The 22,500-nt window shown below is 42.0% G+C and overlaps 1 protein-coding gene across 2 annotated transcripts in view; it reads right to left on the reverse strand.

The window, feature by feature from the left end:
• The window catches only part of lingo3b (leucine rich repeat and Ig domain containing 3b), a 644,601-nt gene that overhangs the window by 138,086 nt on the left and 484,015 nt on the right, over positions 1-22,500 (reverse strand). The gene's annotated exons all lie outside the window — the stretch shown is intronic.

A 22,500-nucleotide genomic window follows, 5' to 3' on the forward strand; every position in this document is an offset into this window, starting at 1 on the left:
TGAAGGTGACAGAGGTGTTTACTACTTCTACCATTCATTCATTCATTCATTCATTCAATTTATTTATTTATTCAATTTATTTATTTATTTATTTAATTTTTTTAAATGTATTCATTCATTCAATATTTGGTCATTCATTCAATATTTATTTATTCATTCATTCAATATTTATTTATTTATTCATTCAATTTATTTATTCATTCATTCATTTTATTTATTTATTTATTCATTCAATTTATTTATTTATTCATTCATTCAATTTATTTATTCATTCATTCATTCAATTTATTTATTTATTCATTCATTCAATTTATTTATTTATTCATTCATTCAATTTATTTATTCATTCATTGATTCATTCATTGATTCATTCATTCATTTTATTTATTTATTTATTCATTCATTCATTCAATTTATTTATTCATTCATTTTATGTATTATTACTATTATTGTTTATTTTAAGCAATACTTTTTCAATTAAAAGTAAACGTTGTGTTTTCGTCTGTTTTCTTGGTATTTTTAAATTAATTTGTTTACATATTTCTGTATTCATGTTCACCCTAACCGTTTTGTTTTGAGTACATTTTGTTAGCTTTTGTTTTTAATTTTTTTTATCATTAAATTTAATTAACTTATTTCATTCATTTCCGTCCGCTTTTCCAGGGCCAGGTCACAGGGGCAGCAGTCTAAGGAGAGAACCCCAGACTTCCCTTTCCCCAGACACTTCCTCCAGCTCATCCAGGGGGATTCCAAGGTGTTCAGAGGCCAGCCGAGATACATAGTCCCTCCAGCGTACATAGTCCCTCCAGCGTGTCCTGGGTCTTCCTCATGACCATAGGTGAGAGTAGAAACGTAGATTGACCGGTAAATCGAGAGCTTTGCCTTTCGGCTCAGCTGCTTCTTTACCACAACAGACCGGCACATCGACCACATTACTGCTGCCACTTCACCGATCCGCCTGTCAATCCTACGCTGCATCCTTTCCTCACCTGTGAACAAAACCCCAAGATACTTGAACTCCTCCACCTCGGGCAAGGACTTTCCTCCAACCTGGAGATGGCAAACCACCTTTTACCGGTGGAGCACCAAGACTTTCCCATGGAGGCTGAGGAGTGTGATCCCCTATAGCTGGAGCACACTCTTCGGTCCCCCTCCTTAAAAAAGGGAACCATCACCACAGTCGCCCAGTCCAGAGATGCTGTCCCCAACCCAAGATACACAGGGTGAATCCCATCCACACCCGCTGCATTGCCACTGCGGAGCTTGCAAACTAACTCAGTGACTTTAGCTTGGGTGATGGGCAAGTCCACCCCTTCATCCTCAGTCTCTGCTTCCTCAATGACAAACATGTCAGTGGGGTTAAGGAGAACCTCCCACCGTCCGACAACATCCCCAGTCAAGGTCAACAGCTACCCACTTCCGCTGTAAACAGTGTTGATGTGGAGCTGCTTTCCCTCCTGAGGCTACGGACGGTTTGCCAGAATCTCTTTGGGGCTGACCAATAGTCTTCTTCCATGGTCTTCTCAAACTCTTCACATGCCCGAGTTTTTGTTTCCGCAACCACCTGGGTTGTAGCACACTTGGCCTGTTGGTACCCATCAGCTGCCTCCGGAGTCCTGCAAGCCAACTAAGCTCTGTAGGACTCCATCTTTAGCTTGACTGGCATCCCTTACTGCCAGTGTCCACTACTGGGTTCATGGATTGGCGACTCAACAGGCACCACAGACCTTACGGCGACAACTCCTGGAGTCGGAGAACATGGACCACTTGGCCTCAATGTCTCCAGCCTCCCTCGGGATTTGGTCAAAGCTCTTTCAGAGACTTAATGTTCAGCCAGACGTTCCCAGAGGATCCTCACAATACGCTTGGGCCTGCCAGGCCTGTCCCGCTTTCCCTCCTGCCAGCGAATCCAGCTCACCACCAGGTGGTGATCAGTTGACAGCTCTGCCCCTCTGTTTACCCAAGTGTCCAAGACATACGGTCAGAGATCAGATGGGACAACTACAAAGTGAATTCTTGACCTCCACCCTAGGGTGTCCTGGTACTGATGGACACTCATGCTCGAATATGGTGTTTGTTATGGATAAACTGTGATTAGCACAGAAGTCCAATAACAGAACACCACTCGGATTCAGATCAGGGAGGCCGTTCCTCCCGAGCACGCCTCTCCAGGCATCACTGCCATTACCCACATGGCCAATGAAGTCCCTCAGTAGAACAGCAGAGTCCTCCATCTGAGCACCTTCCAGAACCCTCTCATGGACTCCAAGGCTGGGTACTCTGCACTGGTGTTTGGCTGGTAGGCACAAACCACAGTGAGAGACCTATCCTTGACCCGAAGGTGCAGGGAGACGACCCTCGCATTCACAGGGGAAAACTCCAATACATGGTGGCTAAGTTGGGGAACTATAAGCAAGCCCACACCAGCCTACTGCCTCTCACCGTGAGTCCAGCCCTTCTCAAGAAGTTGAGTTCCACCATGGAGGTGAGCCCAATTATCTCTAGTCGGTACCGTTTTTACCTTCCGCACAAGCTCGGGCACCTTCCCTCCCAGTGAGGTGACTTTCCATGTCCCAAGAGCCAGTTTCTGTGCCTGACGATTGGGTTTTTGTGGTCCTAACCTTCGACCACCACTCGTTTCACAATGCACCGGCCCCTTACGGCTCCCTCTGCAGGTTGTGGACTTGCAGGAGAATGGTCCCACGTTGCTCCTTTGGGCAAAGCCCGGCCAGGTTCTGTGGGATTAACCCCAGGCCTGGCTTAAGGGTGGGACCCCGGCTGTGGCATACCGGGCGACGTCACGGTCCTCGATGTTATGAAACTCATAAGGGGTTTTTGAACCGCACTTAGGCAAGGCAAAAAGGTCTTAGGTCACAGACTGAGTGATCCTAAATTATTTCATTAAAAACTATTAAATAGATTTATTAATATTTAAAATTAGCTCGCACAATTCGAGTATCATTGTCATGATTATTAGCTTCAGTTTCAATTAAGGAAAAATATTGTATTGGATTTTTTGTTCTACCTTTAGTTTACTTGCATTAACTTAATGTTATTTTATATTTTATAACACTTATATATAATTAATTAATATTTAGAATTAGCTTTCACTTTTATCATATTATTGGGCAGCTAATGTTCAAAAAATTGTTTATTGGATGTGCTCACCAGGTAGCGACGATTGGCACGAAACAGAATCCAGATCATGCACAGCAACCTCCTTACAAGCCCTGGCGACATCTAGTTTACCAATTAAAACCACACGACACACACAAAATCCAATTGTCTGCTGCACTGTTAAAATATGGTCTCAGTTACGTCAACATCTCAAATTAAGACAAGCCCTTATGCTTCAGAGCCCAATATGCAACAATCATGCATTCCTCCCCGCCATACTAGACCTTGGGTTTAAACGTTGGCAAGATAAAGGCATTGTGCAGTTTGGAAACCTTTACATTGATGGTGTCTTTGCAAGTTTTAATGATCTCCGCTCCAAATTTAATCTGAACCATAATGACCTCTTCCGTTACTTTCAGATACGCCATTTTGTGAGTGCTCAAAGCCCAACATTTCCTAGTATTCCTTTAAAGTCCTCTGTTGATTCTCTGTTTGAAACACACTCTAATCTACAAGGTTTTATTTCTAGAACATACACAATTTTTATGTCTTTGAAAATTGTAAGTACAGAAAAGATTAAAATTAGGTGGGAAAAAGAACTGGGAGTAGCACTTTCAGAGGAATCTTGGAGCAATGCCCTAAGTAGGGTGAACGGTAGCACTTCTTGTGCTCGCCTAAGTTTAATACAATTTAAAGTGTTACACCGAATACATCTAAGCAGATCTCGGATAGCCTCTTTTAACTCTACTTTTGACAAGACCTGTATAAGATGTCACACAGGCGTAGCAGACCTGTCTCATATGTTTTGGACGTGCCCTAAGCTTAATCCTTACTGGTCAACTATATTTAATACATTGTCTAAAGTGTGTGAAGTACAGCTTAGGCCATGTGCAGAATTTGCTTTGTTTGGGATTCCACCTGACGAACTGAGTCTGACTCAAAGACAACAAAACATAATAGCCTTTGCATCTCTGCTGGCTCGCAGACAAATTTTACTGCACTGGAAATCGTTAAATCCACCTAAAGCATCACACTGGCTTCAAGATCTGATGTTATATTTACACTTGGAAAAAATTAAATATTCAATTAGAGGCTCTAGCAAATTCTCATATATATGGCAACCATTATTAACATATTTCTCTGCTATAAGTGTACTTCCTGGGGAATAATGTGACTGTCTTGTATGTAACTGGAATCTTTTTTCTTTGTCCTTTCTTTCTCTGTCCAGAATCTCAAGCTTTTTCTATGTTAACTTACCATTGTAAGATAGCACAGCCTTATCCCTCATTGAATCACCCATTACTGTTGTCACTCTATTTCTATATGTATTTATAATTATTTTAATTATTTATGTATGTATTTATTTATTTATTTTTATTTTTATTTTGAAAAAAAAAAAAAGATTTGATAGTACTTTTTTTTTTTTTTTTTTCATTTTTTAAAAATTCATTACTATTATTTTTTTTTATATAATTACTTTTCCTTTCATTTTTTATTTATTTATTTATTTATTTATTTATTTATTTTTATTGTTCTTTAGGCAGTGTATTTAGGGGTTGTTAAAGTGGGTTTTATATGTATAAAATGTATATAAAATGTCAATTTTCTGTATAAATAATGTAACTTGTTCTTGGCATAAAAAATAAAGGGGAAAAAAAAAAGAATTAGCTTTCACAATTTAAAGTGTTTTTAATCACACGTTTTTATTAAATAAATAATTAGTATTAATTAATCAATTAATTAATTAATCAATTAATTAAAAATGTTTTAAAAAAATAAAAAATGTTTTGTCATTTTATTAGCTTCAGATTAAATAAAGAAAAAAATATTATATTTTATTTTCTGTTCAAGTTTAATTAACTTGCATGACTTGATTGTTATTTTATTGTTATTTAAATACTATTATATCATCAATTAAAATTTCGATTTTACAATTTAAAATATTTTTCGTCACAACTTTACTAAATAAATAAAGTGTTTTGTCACGTTTATTAGCTTCAGATTTAATTTTAAAAAATGAATTGGATTATATGCTCCAGGTTTAGTTTACTTCGTGTTATTTATTATTGATTAAAAACTATTGCATCACTAATTATTATTAAGAATTACATTTCAAAATTTGACTGTTTTTGTGCTGTTTATTAGCTTCAGATGTCTTCATAAAGACAAATGACTGCATTACATTTTTCTGTTCTAGATTTAGTTAACAACAATGCCCCAGATGAATACTGCATTGCCACAATCATAAATGAGTCTTAAATATTTATTAAATCCCATTTTAAAGCCTCAGATGTGCCAGAAGTGAAGGTTAAAGCCATGAAACAGAAGGAAATGATTCATTCTCTTGCACAGGAGGGGTTTTATATGCTGATTGATTTACTGTAGAACTGTGTTTTGATGTATTTTTCATTGTGTTCAGAAAACAGATTAAGATTCAGTGTGTTCCTGAGAGAGTCTGTGCTCGCATTTCAGCTGCAGAGGACGTGTGTTTACGGGGAAACAATCACATTTATTTACAAGCTGATTTCTTCAATTGAGTGTTTGTATCTAGAGAGCTGTTATTGGATAGAACTTTCATCCATGCAATGAAGAAACTGAATAACATGAACTTATAAATACAATACTTATGAATATTGCTGTTTTGGATAATATAGCATGTATGGATATTGCATTATATTTTCTTACATGCAAAGATAAAGAACATGCATTGAGGAATATTGCATTTATGGATGTTGTATTACATTTTTTATGCATGCATTGATCAAAAACATGCATTGATAAACATTGCGTTCATAAATATGTCAAATTTCCATTCTTGCATTCATTAATAACATGCATTGACAAATATTGTATTCATAGATATTGCATTTATGGATATTGTACTGTATTATAATCCATGCACTGATCAATATTGTATTGAAAAAAAATGAATTAATCATTTCTGCCTTTATGGGTATTCTGTCATAATCCATTCATTTTCTTGTCGGCTTAGTCCCTTTATTAATCCAGGGTCACCACAGCGGAATGAACCAGCAACTTATCCAGCACGTTTTTACTCAGTGCATGCCATTCCAGCCGCAACCCATCTCTGGGAAATTCTGTCATAATTTTCATCATTAATAAATACCATAAATCCATAAATATTGCATTAATTAATATTGTGTTTTGGATATTGTTTTTTGAATTTTATAGTGATGATATATTATTTTCATGCATGCATTAATAAATAACATGATATTGCATTGCATTGATAAATATTGCATTACTTAATATTTCATGTATGATTATTTTAGCATTTATGAACATTGCATCATAGTTTCATTCATGAATTGATCAATATTGTATTGATACATTTTGAATTTATGAGTATTGCATTTGTGGATATTGCATTTGTAAATATTAAGCTTTATGTATTTTGAATCATATGTTCATTCACGTATTGATAATTACATCCATTGATAAATATTGTATTCATAAATGACATATTTCCATCCTTGCTTTTATAAACAACATGCATTGATAAATATTGCATTATTGTACATATATTGATCAATAACATACATTGATAAATATTTATGAAAACTCAATTTATGGATATTACATCATATTTTCATTCATGCAGTCATTAACAATATGCATTTATAAATAATAGACTCACAAGTAATTAATTTTACAATATTACTACATTTATGGATATTACATCATATTTTCATCCATGCATTGATCAATATTGCATAGATAAATATTACATTTATGATTATTGCATCTCTGAATATTTCATTAGTTTTCATGCATGCAATCAAATACCATGAATTGATGAATTTTGCACTTATGAATATTGCATTATTGGATATTGTATCATATTTTGCATTGATAAACGACAAATATTGTTAAATATTGCATTGATATATATATGACATAAGAATAGGATATGAAATTTTATTCATGCATTCAATAATAACATGCATTTACAAATATTGCATTTATGAACATTATATCATATTTTGATACTTGCATTGATCAATAACATGCATTGATAAATATTTATGAATACTCAATTTATGGATATTACATCATAATTTCATTCATGCAGTCATTAACAAGATGCATTAATAAATAATAGACTCACAAGTAATTAATTTCACAATATTCCTTCATTTATGGATATTGTATCATATTTTCATCCATGCATTAATCAATATTGCATATATAAATATTACTTTTATGATTATTGCATCTCTGAATATTGTATTATTTTCATGCATGCATTGATGTGATTGCATTTATGAAATTACATCAGTAACATACATCTCTGAATACTGTATCATTTTCATCCATGCAATCATAAATACCACAAATTGATACATTTTGCACTTATGAATATCGCATATATGGATATTGTATCATATTTAGCATATTTTGCACTGATAAATGACAAATATTGATAAACATTGCATTGATATGCATATGACATAAGTATATTATACAATATTTTTATCCATGCATTCTTTAATAACATGCATTGACAAATATTGCATTTATGAAAATTATATCATATTTTAATACATGTATTGATCAATAACATGCAGTGATAAGAGTTTATGAATACTCGATGTATGGATATTACATCATATTTTCATTCATGCAGTCATTAACAAGATGCATTTATAAATAATAGACTCACAAGTTATTAATTTCACAATATTCCTACACTTATGGATGTTGTACTGTATTTTCATCCATGCATTGATCAATATTACACAGATAAATATTACATTTATGATTATTGCATCTCTGAATATTGTATTATTTTCATGCATGCAATCATAAATACCATGAATTGATAAATGTTACACTTATGAATATTGCATATATGGATATTGTATCATATTTTGCATATTGTGCACTGAAAAATGATATGCATATGACATAAGTATATGATATTTAATTCATGCATTTATTAATAACATGCATTGACAAAAATTGCATTTACAGGTATTATATCATATTTTAATGCTTGTATTGATCAATAACATGCATTGATAAATATGATGTAATATCCATAAATTGAGTACTCATAAATTTTCATTCATGCAGTCATTACCAAGATACATAAATAAATAGGAGACACACAAGTCATTAATTTCACAATATTACCCCATTTATGGATATTGTACCATATTTTCATCCATGCATTGATCAGTATTGCATATATAAATATTACATTTATGATTATTGCATCTCTGAATATTGTATTATTTTCATCCATGCAATCATAAATACCATGAATTGATAACTTTTGCACTTATGAATATTGCATATATGGATATTATATCATATTTTGTATTGATAAATGAAATATTGATAAATATTGAATAAATATGCATATGACTTAAGTATATGATATTATTTTTTATTCCTGCATTCATTAATAACATGCATTGACAAATATTGCATTTACGGATACTATATCATATTTTAATATGCATTGATCAATAACATGTATTGATAAATATGATATAATATCCACACATTGAGTATTCATAAATTTTCATTCATGCAGTCATTAACGAAATGCAATAATAAATAACAGACTCACCAATAATTAAACAATATTACTACATTTATGAATATTGTACCGTATTTTCATCTATGCATTGATCAATATTACATTAATGAATATTCATTAAAAACATGCATTGATAAATTATGCACTCATGAATACTTAATTTAATAATATTACTACATTTATGGATATTGTTAATATTAATATACATATGAATGAATATTGATAAATATTAAATTCATGAATATAGCATTCATGGATATGATTGCATTAATTATTCATCCATGCGTTGATAACGTATTAATAAACAATGCATTTATGATTATTGATTTTATGAATATTGCGCATGGATATTGTATATTTTTTTCCATCTATGCACTGATGAATATTGCTTCTATGAATATTATATTTATAGATATTATCGCATTTATGGATTATGCATCATATTTTCATCCATGCATTGATAAATAACATGCATTGAGAGACATTGCATTCATGATTATTAAATTTATGAATATTGCATGCATGTATATTGCATTATTTTCATCCATGCACAGATGAATATTGCATCTATGACAATACATCAGTTACATGCAACCCTGAATACACTGGATTGCACTGGATAGAATATTCTGTTGGAATGATGTAAAACATGCGCTGACATCTAGCATTCATGAATATTCATTGCTGATGTGATGCAGCAGTTGCATGAGGTCACTCCACGCTCAATGACACAACATCTGTTTCACTGCCCTGTCTGCATCTACAGCCGCTCCACTACACAAGCTCTTCATCCTTCAGTCTGTCTGTTTCCCATTGTTCAACATGCATTATTATTTACAGCATAGGAAAAAGCCCAAAACACATTCACAGCAGGGCGGTGTGAAACTCAAGCATTATGAAAGCAGATTATTCTCATTGCTCATCTCATGCATATTAATTATGCATATAGGCTTGTGTGAAGGAGTCTCCATGGAGTCCTCAGTTATATAATCAACTATAATTACATGTTGAAATGTCTCCCTGCTCTTGCTCTGTGATACCTTCAAAAGAGGAAAGAAAGGAGCGTTTACTCTCATATTAATATTAATAACGCGTGAAAGCACCAAAGTGTTCTTGAAGCTCGGCATGAGCACTTTGGTGTGTCATATTTCACAATAAATATGAAGAATTAATGTTTGCGTATAGAGAAACACGTCATTTTAAAGCATAACTTGTTTCTTTGCATTATTTTCATGATGTAAACATTTGTAGCCCCAATGTCTTCTGATCATAATGCAGAATACCCAGGGCTGGATTAAGAACACATTAGCCGCGTCTCCACTATCGCACCTAAAGCGAGCGAGCCAAGGCCAGTCGCGTTTCCACTGTCACTTCCGGGGCCTAATCAGGCCAAAGTGGGGCTTTCTCGGGGCCAGCGGCCAGCCTTTTTCGGCCTGCCGAATACCTTGGGCCAAAGAGGGCCAGCTGGGGCTTCGGGGCGGAGTGAAAAGCGAGGCGGACACTTTTCTGATCGCACACGAGTACATGTGCCAAACACACAAACAAATAAATAAGGGAAAGAAAACATCTAGCTTTATAGGCTGGGGTCTTTTTGCCATATTAAAGACACAGCAGACAGTAAAGGTTGTCGAGGGTTTTTGTCAAGTTTAAAAGGTTTGTGCGCGTTGAGATGCTTGTATGTGTGTGTGAGACCGAGCAAAAAAAGAGCTCCTTCACAGTTCACCAGTCCACTTTTGTAGACTTAAAACAATAGTGTCATATCTTGATAAAGTAGCCTAAGCTATATTGAAATAATTACAAATGTCGGATAAAATAAAAATCACACAAAAAAAATAAACAAATATAAAACAAATTAAAGCTAGCTATAATATTTTAGGTGTAAACAAATTTTGAAGCCATATTAAACTTTATTTTTACACAAAGGCCTCTCTGAAAAAAAGTTTGAGATATTTTCTAAAAACAATAAACACCAGGGAAAGTTTGAAATATTATATATAAATTATTTGGATACGATGATATTAATCAAATCGTGCAAACAGAGCATTTTATGGGTGAGTGAAAGCAGAAACAAGGCGATCACGCAGTCCTGCCTGTGCAGCGCCTCTCTAAACGCACCGGGAAAAACTGCAAATACTATGGGCTCTATTTTGACGGTTCATGCGCAGAGCGCAAAACGCAGGGCGCAAACGCTTTCAGGGCGTGTCAGGACGCGTTTTTGCTCATTTAAGGACGGGAAATCTGCCTGCGCTGTGGCACATGGTCTAAAAGGGTTGAGCTTATTCTCTTAATGAGTTATAGGTGTGTTTTGAGAATAAACCAATCAGAGTCTCATCTCCCATTCCCTTTAAGAGTCAGCTGTGTCACGCCAAGAGCGCATTCACTATTTACATGATGTAAAGTAAGTCTAAGTGGAAAAACTGAGCATTTCACAAGCAAACAGTTCACAGTTATTTAACAGAAAACTGTTAAACAGAGCATCTATTGCGTGACAATGAGAGATAATCGATCTACTTTCACATTCGCTCTTGGATAGGGAAACCTTTACGCACAGACATCAATTAGCCTATAAATTTGATCAATATTATCGAACACTTTATAAATAATATTTAACCTTCTCCGGTGTTTATTGTTTTTAGAAAATATCTAAAATCTTTTTTTCCAGAGAGGCCTTTGTAAAATGAAAGTTTGAAATGGCTTAAAAACGATTCATGTATTGTATAAACATTGTCATAGCTCGCTTTTGTTTGTATATTGGTTTATTTATTTAATATGATTTTATGATATCCGATATGTGTAACTCTTTAAATCAGTGGTCACCAAACTTGTTCCTGGAGGGCCGGTGTCCTGCAGATTTTAGCTCCAACCCTAATCAAACACACCTGAACAAGCTAATCAAGGCCTTACTTGGAATACTTGAAACATCCAGGCAGGTGTGTTGAGGCAAGTTGGAGCTAAATCCTGCAGGGACACCGGCCCTCCAGGACCAGGATTGGTGACCCCTGCTTTAAATGATTCCAATAAAGCTTAGGCTATTTTATCAAGATATGACACTGTCTTGTGCCTGCAAAAGTGGACACGTAACTTGTAAAGTTTAATGTCTTTCTGTTGTGTTCATAATGTGTATTATCTTAAAATAAATAACAAAAAAGAAAAAAGCCGAAGGGAACAAAGCTGAAGGAAGCGCTCTTTTGCTCAGACTCACATTCACAGACAGGGAAAACGCACACAAACACACCGTTTAAACTTGAAACACTCTGGAAAACCTTTACTGTGTGCTGTGTCTTTGATTTGGTGTAAAGATTATTATGCATTATTGAAATATCAAGGAGGACGCAGAAAAGAAAAGTCACTTATATATTAAAACTTTATTATTTTATGCAACAGCCTTACATTTATAAGGGAAACATAAGGGCAATCATACGCAAAAGACCTCAGCCTATAAGGGTGTTTTCTTTCCCTTATTTGTTTATGTGTTTGGCGCATGTACTCGTGTGATCGGAAAACTGTGCCCGCCTCTCCTTTCACTCCGCCCCTAAGCCCCAGTTGGGCTTCTTTGGCACAAGGAATTCAGCAGGCCGAAAAAGGCCGGCTGCTGACCCAGAGAAAGCCCTGCTTTGACCCGATTAGGCCCCGGAAGTAACAGTGGAAATGCCACTGGCCTTGGCTCGCTCACTTTAGGCGCGATAGTGAAAAGGCGGCTAATCACCACATAGCCCCTCATCCCACGCCTTGGTGTGCTTTCACTCATTGGAGGGGGTAGGCGGGTCTGTGACCAGTGCCCCCTGGCTGCAGGAGCAGATGGCTGCCCGCCCTCATCGGACTATATCCACATCTTCTGTTCCCATCCCCTTTTAAGAGTTCACACTTAGCTGATGATTGATAATAAAGCTAGTTTGGCGTGCTGTCCCGGGAGAGAGCCCTGAGCTTATAAGATCCTCGAGCCCTGGGCTCCCTCCCGTTGCAAGGCGAGAGGGGAGTTTGAGCTCAGGTAGATCTCGATGACTCCCCCTTCTGCTTGTTGTAGCTAAGTGTCAGATATGGATGCTGAAAGGTGTACTCAGAGTTTAGCTAAAATAGTTTGGATTAATTGTTTAGGGTGCTTGTTTTTTTAACTGTGGGAGGAAACCGGAGGACCCGGGGAAAACCCACGCGAGCATGGGCGGAACGAGCAAAACTCCGCACAGAAATGCCGTCTGGTTTGGAAAGGAATTAAAGCAGGGGCATTCTTGCTGTGAGGCAACAGCGCTAATCGCTGGCCACCGTGACGCCCGTTTGAAAGGAGGGAAAGTAGGGTTGGGTGGGGGGGTTTCTTCAAGACGAAGATATTGAGATGAGAAAAGTCTGGTTATTTATACTGAGTTAAGGATCGTCTGATAGGATAATCAGTCATTAGCTAAAGTTGGAACAGCTGTGAACAATCATAAGCACGTGATCCTCTCGAAATATGTTTATAAATAAACTTCACGTGGCGATGTTATGTCTTGTCTGTGTGTTTTGTGCTGACTGCTGGGAGGGTTTTTTCTCCCTGATCTCACGCTGCCCTAATTCAAGAGCAAGGTGAGGGGGAGTTTTTTTCTGCCTCCCTCTCCTGAAATGTATCTCACTTCCTTTTTCTAAATGCTACCTCATGTGACCTGTCTGCCCCTGAAAACTGTGATGTTTGTATACGGTTGGGGGAGTTCAATTTCACTATACGATGTGTATGGGACAAATAGAGGCCTGATTTGATTTGATTTTTGATTTGATCATTAGATCCTCTAATCTGAATAACTCATTTACATACTAGAACAGTGCGCACAGCCATTGGACACTTACAAAAGCAGACTCTTCTCCCATTGGTGGCTGAGAGCTGTCAGTCATTCTCCAGCGACAGGCTTTGATGGACTGATGATGATGACATTTTCTAGAACTGGAGAGGGACAAACGTCTGCGAAATGACCGTTCCCCTTCGGGGGGAACTTCAGCACTATAAGTGGATTTGATTGTAAAATCCACGCATTGGGAGGTTCGGTTCAGAAGCTACTCGTCTGAAAGAGTATTGAACGGGCCAATTAAGAATGAATTGGCAGCGCAAGCCTGCGCAGGTGAGCGGCATAAGCAATCAACTGAGTATATAAGCTCACCTGGCGCCAGCAGACGCTATCCTTTTCGCTTCAGAGACTTTCTGATCGAGTCGATGAGGGTTCCTCCTGCTGTGACCAGCGATTCTGAGCGAACGAGAGCATTCTCCCGGTCCAGAGTGTGTACACGCAGTGGCAGACGGTCGAGCTGGGTTTCTCCCTTGCCTGGCGTTCTTTGGGTCCGGTCCTCCAGAGCGGTGCGTATAAAGTTGCAAACTTCACAGAAAGAGCAACACAGTCGTGCAGCACGTCCTTATCAGGACGGCGCTCCGACTGTGCGTTTCTGGATGCGGTGGTTTCCTGTCCTCGGATGATGGGCGCGGGCACTGCGTTGCATGTCTGGGGGTCCAGCATGTTAATGCGCTGCTCGCGGGCAGTTCATGTCGTCATTGCGATGCCATGACTGTTGCGCAAGATCGCGGTTAGCCTTTGCAAAAGGGCGAACCACCCCAGTTGTCCCCTGCTCTGCAGCGGGCACTCGGGCAGATCTGAGGGTTTCAGCGAGAGATAATCCGTCGCCCACGGGCCCGCGGACCTCCCGCTCCTCTAAGCGCTCCATCCAAGCTTCGGGCGGGGGAAGCGATCCGTCTAACAGATGGTAGCCCTTACGCCCGATGACACCGGCATCGGAGGGTGGGCTTTCGTTGTCCGATGATGATCCAGACCCGCTCGCCCCCTTCGGGCTGGTGAGCGCTGTCACTACGGATCCTGAAACGGACATGTTAGCCGTGCTTTCCCGGGCTGCTTCGGCCGTGGGTTGGAGATGGTTTATCCCCCAGCTCCGCGGCCGGACCGACTAGAGGGGCGTTCCCTTCTTCCCGGAGGTGCACAGTAGGCTCACGCGGTCTTGTAAAGCACTTTTTTCTGCTCGTGCTGCGTGTTCCTCCACCCTAACCACTCTTGACGGTGAAACAGCCAGGGGGTATGTGGCGATTCCTCAGGTTGAGTGCGCGATGGCGGTAAATCCGCGCGGCGCCTCTTCTTGGCGGGGTCCGCCTCGTCTCCCATCCAAAGCCTGTAAGTTATCTACCTCCCTCGGAGCTAGAGCTTACATAGCTGCGGGCCAGGCTGCTTCCGCCTTGCATGCGATAGCCACCTACCAGCGCTACCAAGCGCAGGCGCTGGCCGAGCTGCACGAGGGTGGGTCCAACCCAGGCTTACGAGCTTCGCACCGCCGCCGACTTAGCTCTTCGGACTACTGAGTCCGCTGCGTGTGCGTTGGGGAGGACGATGTCCACATTAGTGGTCCAGGAGCGCCACCCCTGGCTGATATGCGCAAAGTCGACAAAGTCCGCTTTCTTGACTTCCCCATATCCCCAGCCAGGTTCGGCGACACTGTCTGTGAATTCACCCAGGAATTCAAGCCGGTGAGAGAGCAGTTGGTGGGTGATGTCTATCGGCGGTCCGTAGCCCGCTCCGCCCGCCGTGCCATTCATACCTGCTCCTCGCCGAAGGCGCCCGCCTACGAGAGCTGCTCCGCCCCCGCACACGCCTCCGGCGAAGCGAGCGCGTCGGGCACCTCGGAAGCAGGCAGCCCCCCTGCCCAGAACGCCGCTAAGTCCGGCAACGGACCGCGAAGCGCCCCTGGGACAGGCCATCTGGAGAAGAGGGAACTTGCTCTTTCCCCGCTGGAGGGCGGGGCCCCATTTCCAACGGCACTTTTTACTGCCATGAAAACATTATGAAAGGGCACTTTTCACTTCCCCAGATGTGACAGCCCGAAATCTGCCAGTCTGGGACGCTATGCTTTCTAGCTTGCAGATTCGGTGCGTTTCGCCAGTGGCTCACGAGCGCTGGGAGGACGGTCTCCTTTCTCCCACCCCTCGAGCCTCCCCTCCGGAGCTCGGGTTTGGAGTGAGAGCAAATATCTCACCTCCAGCTTTTCCGTGGGATGAGCAATGAGTCCATTAGCGAGAGCTCTGCCTGCCTGGTTAGCGCGGGCCAGCTCTTCGCGGTGGCTCATACGCACAATCAGACTCGGCTATGCGATTCAGTTCGCGAAACGGCCCCCCAAGTCACGGGTGTGTATTCACCAGGGTCAGCCCTCTGTCCGCCCCTGTCTTGCGAGAGGAGATTGCTGTCCTCCTGGCGAAGGATGCAATCGAGCCGCTCCCTCCAGCCGAGATGGAGAGCGGGTTTTACAGCCCACGCTTCATCGTGCCCAAAAAGAGCGGTGGGTCACGGCCAATCCTAGATCTGCGCGTTTTGAACCGCTGCCTGCACAAGCTGCCGTTCAGAATGCTCACGCAGAAGCGCATCCTCCGGTGCGTTCGTCCTCTGGGTTGGTCTGCAGCATTAGACCTGATGGACGCGTATTTCCATGTCTCCACTCTTCCTCGCCACCGACAGTTTCTGCGGTTTGCGTTTGAAGGTCGAGCTTGGCAATACAAAGCCCTCCCCTTCGGGCTCTCTCTGTCTCCGCGGGTCCTCACCAAGCCCGCGGAGGGTGCCTCAGCGCCCCTTCGGCTCGCCGGCATCTGCATACTCAATTTCTTTACGACTGGCTGAATTTTGCCCTCTCTTTGATTATGCACAGAGTTGATTATGCACAGAGACAAAGTGCTCTGGCACTTCCACCTGTGGGGGTTTCAGGTCAACCGAGAAAAGAGCAAACTCGCCCCCGTGCAGAGGATCTCTTCTCTCGGGCTGGAGCTGGACTCGGTCACCATGGCAGCGCGCCTCTCCGGAGAGCGCGCTCAGCTGATGCTGTACTGTCTGAGAGAGCTCGACAGTAAAATAGTGGTCCCACTGAAACTATTTCAGGCTCCTGGGGCATATGGCATCCGCAGCCGCTTCATGCCGCTCGGATTATTCTATATGAGACCACTTCAGCACTGGCTTCATGATCGAGTCCCCAGACGCGCATGGCACGCGCGCGCACACCGAGTCTCTGTTACTGCGCTGTGTCGCCGCGCCCTCAGCCCTTGGAGCGACCCCTCGTTCCTACAGGCCTGGGTGTCTCTAGAACAGGCGTCCAGTCTTGTTGTCGTTTCAGCAGACGCTTCCAACACGGGCTGGGGGGCTGTGCGTTGCGGGCATGCGGCTGCGGACCTGTGGAAAGGTACCCAGTTGCATTGGCATATCGCCTGGAGCTGTTGGCAGTGTTCCTCGCTCTCCACCGTTTTTTTCCGGTGTTGGAGCGGCAACACGTGCTGGTCAGGACGGACAGTACGGCGGCGGTGGCGTATATCAGCCGTATAGGGGGTATGCGCTCTCGCCGCATGTCTCAGCTCGCCCGCCGTCTGCTCCTCTGGAGTCATCCGCGGCTGAAATCGCTGCACGCCATTCATATTCAGGCAAGCTCAACCGTGCAGCCGATGCGCTCTCACGGCAGCCTTGCGTCCTGGAGAATGGAGACTCCACCCCGAGTCTGTTCAGCTGATATGGGCGCGATTCGGGGAAGCCCAGATCGATCTGTTGCTTCCCCCGAGATCGCTCATTGCCAGTTGTTCTTTCCCTGACCGAGTGCTCTCGGCACGGATGCACTGGCTTACAGCTGGCCTCGGGGCACGCGCAATACGCGTTTCCCCCAGTGAGCCTGCTCGCGCAGTTACTGTGCAAGGTCAGGGAGGACGAGGAACAGTTTGCTGGTTGCGCCCCTCTGGCTCAACCGGACCTGGATGTCAGAGCTCTCCCTCGCGATAGCCCTCCCCTGGCAGTCCCTTCGAGAGAGCACCTACTCTCTCAGGGACAGGGCACCACCTGGCACCCTCGCCGATCTTTGAAGAGATTTTTAGACGCGAGGAAGACTTAGGTAACCTCCGATTGCGGTGGCTAATACCGTCACTCGGGCTAGAGCCCCCTCCCCGAGCGCGCCTATGCCCTGACGTGAAGTCTATTCACTGAATGGTGTGTCTCTCGCTGAGAAGACCCCCGTAATTTGCCAGATCAGCGTTGTGCTTTCTTTACGCCGAGAGAAGTTGGAGAGCAGGCTGTCGCCCTCCACACTCAAGGTTACGTGGCTGCCATCTCCGCTCTCATAACGCGGTGGCTGGCAGCACCGTGGGAACGCATAACCTCATCATCCGGTTCCTCAGGGGCGTTAAGCGAATTAATCCACCCCGCCCCCTCTCATGCCCTCTTAGGATCTCGCCCTCACTACACAAGCCGCGTCAGATCCCTTCGATCCTCGACTCAGTATATTTCTGTCCCTGAAGACAGCTCTGCTGGTCGCGTTGATATCGATTAGAGGGTCGGGGACCCGGAGGCATTTTTCGGTCAGTGACTCGTGCCTGTAATTGGGCTGGCTTCTCTCACGTTCTGAGACCCCGCCCACGATATGTGCCCAAGGTTCCTACCACTCCGTTTTAATACGAGGTAGTGAGCCTGCAAGCGCTGCCCTCGGAGGAGGCAGACCCAGCCCTTCTTTATTGTCCAGTTCGCGTTTTGCGTATTATCCGGACCGCACTCAGAGTTTAGATCATCTGAGCAGCTCTTCGTCTGTTATAGTGGTCGGCAGCAGGGAAGTGCCGTACCGAAATAAGTTCCCACTAGATTGTGGATGCCTTTCTTTCACTATCAGAGCCGAGATGAGCCGCGTCCCCCGAGAGCGCGTGCGCACTCCACTCGGAGCTTCGCATCCTCTCGAGCGCGCGCACGCGGCGCCCCTCTAACAGACATCTGTAGAGCTGCGGGCTGGGTGACACCCAACACATTTGCAAGGTTTTACAATCTGCGAGTGGAGCCGGTTTCCTCAAGGGTATTAGGTAACCCTTGGTGATTGAGGAAACAATTCGGTAGGGTGTTGAAACACGCTTGCTGCGCCATTTTCCCTAACACGGAGATACGTGCGCCTTTTTATCTGTCAGTAAAGTTCCCCGTCAGGTGAGCCCTGCAGATTCCTCCGTGGCCCCCAGCACTGACTCAGCGGAGGAGTCACTTGCTGGCCCACTACGTTGTAGGTCTGCCCGCTGGTCAGCCCGCGTTTTGGGTAAAGGTGCCTGCTATGCGTGGTCCCCACTAGGCGATCCCATATGCTTATTCCGCCACGGTTAAGTCCCCCCCCCTGGGCGGACCCGTGTCTTCCCTCCCCGCTAACCACTCTTTTGCTATGCGTACTCCCCCTTTTTAGGGCTAGTCCATATGTAAATTCTGCCATCTATCCCCCCTTGGGTAACGGATGGCCTCCGCAGCGTCCTCCCTATCGGGATTGCACGCTTCCCAACGTACTGTCGTATTTTTCTAGAATTATCTAGATGCTCACGACTTCCCAAAAAATATATATAAATCCGTAAAACTTCTGTTGAAGTAGGATAAATTAGGGCCAGGGACACGTTGGAGGACCGCGCCCCCCATGATGTGGGTGCGTCACGCTTGCTTGACTATCTCCTCATCGGGGGTGTTGGTAAGGTGCAGTCATTATGGCGCTTTCTATGGGCTCCCAATGCGTGGATTTTACAATCAAATCCACTTATAGTGCTGAAGTTCCCCCCGAAGGGGAACGTTCGAGGTTACTAAAGTAACCCTTCGTTCCCCAAGGAGGGGAACGGAAGCACTATACTCCGTCGCCATAATGACTGTCCCTTAGCTGTTGAAAGTCTCTTCAGCTTAAAAAGGATAGCGTCTGCTGGCGCCAGGTAAGCTTATATACTCAGTTGATTGCTTATGCCGCTCACCTGCGCAGGCTTGCGCTGCCAATTCATTCTTAATTGGCCCGTTCAATACTCTTTCAGACGAGTAGCTTCTGAACCGAACCTCCCAATGCGTGGATTTTACAATCAAATCCACTTATAGTGCTTCCGTTCCCCTCCTCGGGGAACGAAGGGTTACTTTAGTAACCTCGAACGCTCTCCATCTCCGTCTGCTCTCAGGGATAGATGCATTATGGGAAACTGCGTCCATGGAGACAGATGAGCACAAACTTCCAGCCATTAATAATAAAACTGCAAAGAGAGAGAGAGAGAGAGAGAGAGAGAGAGAGAGAGAGAGAGGGGGATCAATAGAAGAGCCCAGAGTTACAGTGGAGTGAATATATACAGCAGAACACCCAAAACTAATGCATTATGATATAATGAAGGAACTACAGTGGCTCGGTGTGACAGAATGAGTAAGATTAGGGTGTTTACAGCTAATTATTGTCCGCAGCAGGTTAATGAACGCTGTTTATCATCATAATACAGTAAGATGCAGAGGACGATCTCCCTTTTTTCAAAGGTCACACGCTGCACTCAAAGGTCACGCCTCGTCTTTCGTGTTTGTGCAAATCGCTGCTGCTGATTGGACGTGACGGATGGCCAATTGCACACTTTCACAGGGGAATATTGTGTCACTAATATGCTTCTGCTCTCAGTTCAGCTTACTATTTAGCTTTCCTTTGTCAAGTATTTCCCAAATGATGTTGAACAGATTCAGGAATTGTTCACAGTATTTCCTCTGATATTTTTTCTTCTGGAGAAAGTCTTTTTTTTATTTTTTATTTCGGCTAGAATAAAAGCAGTTTTTAATTGTTTTAAAGTCATTTTAAGGTCAATATTATTAGCCCCCTTAAGCAATATTAGTTTTGGATTGTTTCCAGAACAAACCACTGTTATAAAATGACTTGCCTAATTACCCTAACTTTTTAGTTCATTTATTAAGGTTTTAGTTATGATACTCTCAAAATAATTCTGCATAAATCCACAGATCTAACACAATTCTGTGCAGAAATAGCAAAAAAAAGTCAGCAGATTCCACCTGGCGCTAGTGATTAGTTGACATAGGGCCCTATTATACACCCAGTGCAGTGTGGCGCAAGGCGCAGCGCAATAGTTGTTTGCTACTTTCAGCTCAGTGCAAGGGTCGTTTTGAGGTGTTGCGCCACGCTGTTTAAATAGCAAATGCATTTGTGCTCATATGTGCGCCCATAGGCGTTCTGGTCTAAAAAGGCAGGCGTGTTTTGGCACGTTGCTATTTTGAGAAACTATAATAGTCTGTTCTTTAGAACTCACTTAGACACTGCTTAATGCACACAAGATGTAGAGCAATACGCAAATATCCATAGGACATACATAGGATATAATAAGGATATATATAGGATATAAATTATTAAAACATTACAAAATATTATTTTCTAGCCTATATGAATTTAAAAACCACTGCCTTCATACTTTCTTCATCTGGGGAGGCTTTTTCAGTTCATTCATAACAATTTGCTTTTGTATATTGTTATTATTATTAGCAGTATTATTTATTATATCTATATTTATATTAGTTTTATTAAAAACAAGCTTAGATTTGTCCACCTGTCAGGTTTTAGACCATATGGGGCACAGCATGTGTTTTAGGATGTAACTCAGGTGTTTGAGCACACTTCATTATTATTGTTCATTTATTCGTTTGCTGGAAATTAGAACTGAATTTAGAAATAGTTTTGAAACAAATATTTGTGCTTAACAAATGAAATTAATTATTTACAGGCTAATTGATGTCTGTGCGTATAAAGTTGCGTATAAATATCCACGAGAGTGCAAGTGAAAGTAGATTATGAGATGCCTTATCTCTCATTCTCGTGCTGTAGATGCTCTGTTTAACTGTTTTCTTGCTAGTGAAATGCTCAGTTTTTCCACTTACTTTACGTCATGTACATATCAAATGCACCATGGCGCAACACAACTGGCTCTTAAAGGGAATGGGAGATGAGACTCTGATTGGTTTATTCTTAAAACACACCTATAACTCATTAAGAGAATAAGCTCAACCCTTTTTAGACCATGCGCCACGCACAAAACAAATTTTTCCATCCTTAAAATAGCAAAAGTGCATTCTGACTCGCACTGAAAGCGTTTGTGCCTTGCGCTTTCCGTTTTGCGCATGGACTGTCAAAATAGAGCCCTTAAAGTGAGTAAATGCATTGCCTTAAAAAACTAAATGAATTATGTTCATGAATCATGATTATTAAAATGTTAAATCAACTCAACTGTTCCAAGTTACAATAAGGGAAGTTTATTAATTTACTAATTTCGAGAGGATCACGTGCTTATGATTTATCATAGCCGGTCTCGTATTAGCTAATCATGCTCTTCCAGTCATATGAGCCCTAAGCTACTATAAATAACCAGTCTTCTACTAGTTATTATACTGGTTCTACTGGTCTTCTACTATAGTCTGCTACTATAAATAACTAGTCTTCAGTCCACTTTATCTTTGTTTGGAAGAAACCCCCCTTCCTCCCCTATTCTCCTCCTTTACCACTGATCAGGCGGCACGGCGGCCCAGTGGTTAGCACTGTGAGCCCCACAGCAAGAGCACTGCCAGCCCAGGTCCTGTCAGGCCGGTAGGCGTTTCTGTGAGGAGTTTTGTATATTCTCCCCGTGTCCGCCTGGGTTTTCCCCGGGTTCTCCGGTTTCCTCCTACCATCCAAAGATATACAACATGCATAACAATCAAGTACTTGTGTAACCTGTTTTCACTTTGTTTAACCTGATTTCTGAGATCTACCGAGCCCAGGCTCCCCTCTCGCTCTGCTAACGGGAGGAAGCCCCGGGCTCGAGGATCCCTTGAGCTTGGTGCTCTCTCCCAGGACAGCATGCCAAACAAGCTTTTGATAGATCATCTGCTAAGTGTGAACTCTTGAAATGTACTTTGTAAAGTAAAGTCAACATCTTGCTTTTAAGGCAACGGTTTTACTACGGTAAAGGTAACTACGCTTGTTTTACAGTGTAGTGAGCTAAACTGCACCAACACTGAACTGAAATCATTCATTCATTTTCTTTTTGT

This window comes from Danio rerio, chromosome 2, assembly GCF_052040795.2.
Source record: "Danio rerio strain M-AB ecotype USA chromosome 2, GRCz13ab, whole genome shotgun sequence".
NCBI classification, from domain to species: domain Eukaryota; kingdom Metazoa; phylum Chordata; class Actinopteri; order Cypriniformes; family Danionidae; genus Danio; species Danio rerio.